Source organism: Thamnophis elegans, chromosome 5, assembly GCF_009769535.1.
Source record: "Thamnophis elegans isolate rThaEle1 chromosome 5, rThaEle1.pri, whole genome shotgun sequence".
Lineage (NCBI taxonomy): Eukaryota > Metazoa > Chordata > Lepidosauria > Squamata > Colubridae > Thamnophis > Thamnophis elegans.
The window spans coordinates 55999584-56003135 of NC_045545.1; the positions used below are offsets into that span (position 1 = coordinate 55999584).

General features: G+C 35.8%; 1 long non-coding RNA gene across 1 annotated transcript; it reads left to right on the forward strand.

The window, feature by feature from the left end:
- The first annotated feature begins 596 nt into the window (after positions 1-596).
- LOC116508926 lies at positions 597-2198 on the forward strand. Its single transcript, XR_004255439.1, has 2 exons — positions 597-1063; positions 2135-2198. It is a non-coding gene; the product is annotated as an uncharacterized LOC116508926 (long non-coding RNA).
- Positions 2199-3552: the final 1354 nt, after the last annotated feature.

Here is a 3552-nt window from a genome sequence, read left to right on the forward strand (position 1 = left end):
GTTGGATGTGAATGAGCAGAATTCACAGTAAATTATTAAAGGGTTTTTTGTCAGGACCAGGAGTTTGCTTCATGCTCTTGGGAAGCCTAGGTCAGAACAGCCACCATATGCTGCCTTTTTCTAATTTTACTATTTTGGGCTTAAGTGTAGGAGAAAATATTGGGGAAAAAATATTGCAATGAAATCAGGAACATTTGGAAATAACCAGTTTAACCTTGGCATAATTCATGTCCACTAAAGAAACTATTGTTCCTGCTATTAGCATTGCATTCTGCCAAAATATAAGCAACTGCCAGCAATTTAATGCTTTCCCATTATAATTTATTCAAGAATCCTTTTTGAAATTGCAACCTTGCATTAAATCCTACCTCTTTAAATCTCAAACTTTTAGTTCAAGTCACATTAGCACAATGTAAACAGGCAAACTTTTAGTCTATGACTCTTCTATTGTGAGCATCACCTCCCTTGCAATGTAGTCAGTCATATCACTTTTCTCAATGAAGTATATACTTTTGTTGTATTCTGTCAAGAGATGGGTAACCTCCAAGTTACTTCCATAGGAAGAATGTAGTTTAAACTTGCATATAGAAGAGATCCTAACGAGGAAGACCACTTTGATAATAACATTATGAAGAAATCCTACCCAGAATCTGGATAGCAGATTTTTATTAGATAGGAATGTTGTCCCTGGCACTAGAAAAGTGACTTTGGTGTCCTGGTTCATAGTAGAAAGAATTCCAAAGATGTGCATTTACTCGATGGATTCAAGACATTAATTCAAACAGCTAAATATTTATACCATGAGAAAATTTAAATCCAAATGCTATGCAATTCTAGTTGAATTTGTTGAATTTTTTTCCTCCAGGTATTCCTTGTGTTCGTCCTCCTCTAATAGCCAATGGAAGATATGATGCCAGTTCTTCAGATGCATATGATGTTAGCTCGGTAGTAATCTATCGGTGTGATGCTGATTATACCCTTATTGGAAATTCTACTATTACTTGTATAGTTGCAAAAAATGGTGTAGATGGAGAGTGGGATCAGCCTTCACCTGAATGCAAAAGTAATGGAATTTATGTTATTTTCCTTACCTTCAATATATCAAATTGCTTTTTTGCTAGTTCCATTAGTTCCATACATTTATGCTGTTGCTAAAATCTGGTAATCTTGTCTTCTAAGCATTGGGGAGCTGTGAAATATCAAGTGGAAATTATCTGAGTGAAACTAGTTTGTAAAAGTTAGTATTGAAAGAAATGTAAACATAGTTTGAATAATTTATTAATTGTGTTCAAATTTGGTAATAATCCCGTTGAACTGGATTGGATTTATTGTGCTCCACTGTGTTAGGAGCATAACAAAAATAATTTCTCTTTCATTTCTTTCTGATTTATTTATTTTATTATTACATTTATATGTTGCCTATCTTGCTATCCAAAGTGACTGTCTTACAATATAATAAAAATATCAATATCCATACAAGTATAAGAACAATTAAAATTACAAAAATTAAAGAATGGACTAAAAACCAAGGACTCAAGCAGAAGGGGAGTGGTATATTCTTCAACCTAAAGCATCTTTATCAAGCCCCACACCATCCATGGAGTAATTAAGCTAAAACATTGGATAGCATCTTATAATCTAATAAAATCATTCCCATCTCCAAGAGAACCGTGTTTCTTAATCATAAAAATGAAGGGTAAACTCTCATCCCAATCTAAGGCACTATACCTCACTGACTGTCAATGTTGCATATTTATAATAACAGTTATATATTTGTGTCAGTTAATTATTAAATCTGCAGGTAATCATTTGTCTATCCATTTAATCTTGTTTCATGCAAATCCTGCAAACAAGGTGCAGCCATATTAGATAGTTATTCTCTTTGGCCAAAGGTAAGCATATAATGGTTTCCAGGCTTAAGATTACTAGTGCCAGCAGCAAACCATAATTACATCAGATGGTGATGCCACTATATGCGTGGATGCCACCAATATGTACCTATTTCCCACTCTGTGACAGAAATATATAACTTACAGCATTTGTGTAATAATAACATCATGGCATACTTTTTCATTTGACCCTCATGAAGCAAGTTGGTTATTTGGTGCAAACTAAACATTGATTTCTTTTCCAGAGGTCAATTGCCCTAGACCAAAAATCACAAATGGAAGAGTGGATGCTGTGTTTCAAGCTACATATATGTATCAGAATAAAATACAGATTGCATGCGATCTTGGCTACTCTTTGGTAGGGTCTTCTACAATTGAATGTGATGCTGATAGTCAGTGGAAACCACCTGGTCCATGGTGTGATAAGAGTAAGTAATTTTTCTTAAATCTTTGTTGAACATTGTTTAAAATCTTTAAAGTTGAACATTCTGGGTCTGGAGAAAACTACATAAACATTTCCCGCTCTCTCTCTTTGTGTAGTCCTTACCACATCCAAACCAACCAAACCCCCCACACCTGCTGTTCCGTCTACTCCCCCAATTTCCCCTAGGCCTGGCATTGTTACTCCAAAAGAAGATGGCACTGAAGGTGAGTCATTACATGATTGGATTGCTACCATGTTTCCCTGAAAATAAGACAGAGCCTTATTTCCCCCCCCCCCCTGAAATAAGCGCTTGGCCTTATTTTCGGGGCAGTCTTATTATTTTTGAGATGCAGGAAGTGGTGAGCGTGGTCACCTCATGGCTGCTGATGTCTTGCAATATTTTCTGTGAGGGCTTATTTTCAGGGGAGGGCTTATTTGAGCGCATGCACACAAAAGCCCGATTGGGCTTATTATCCAGGGAGGTCTTATTTTCAGGGAAACAGGGTAGTCAGGGTTCAGATGATTTGGTCTTGGACGAAAGACCCCATAGCCACATCTGTGTTACCTTAACTGCTTTCCATGCTTTTCTTGTGCAGCTAATCTACAGAATGGTTTATAATCATGGGATTGTGCGTACTTGAGGAATATGTTTCATTTCATTTAACAGACTATCATGGTATTTCCTTGCCTTTTGAAAGAAGAATGACATGAGCTAAAGTGTAAGAAACTGAGATATAAATTTTCCTTTTGCCCATGGAACAAATATGGCCCCCCGTGGAGCACTGAGTGTAAACAAATCCTACAGTGTTACTGACTCCACTTTATTATCACCATGGTTGTAACTTAATTTCACAATTTTTAAAAGAGATGTTAGTGATTTAGATCTTTTTTTTAATAGTTTTTATTAAACATTATTACCTTTAAAAACAGAAAGAAAAATACAAGAAAAGACAAAACATACATAATAATATAAAGTAAATATACAGCCTTTTGTATCGGCATTCATTAGTTATACATTTTTTTTAAGCGTAAAACATACAGATACAAATACAATTTTAAACATACAAACCCCCCTCCCCCCCCCCCGCGGTGACAGTCATTCACAGCCCAACTTTTTTCTTTCGTTCCTCATTGTTAGGTCTCTAAGCCACATCTTCTCATTACAAAGTTCAGGGATCTATTACAATACCCATGTTCACTTTTAACTTTCCCCATTTTAAGTCCCTGCTGTTCCCCTTG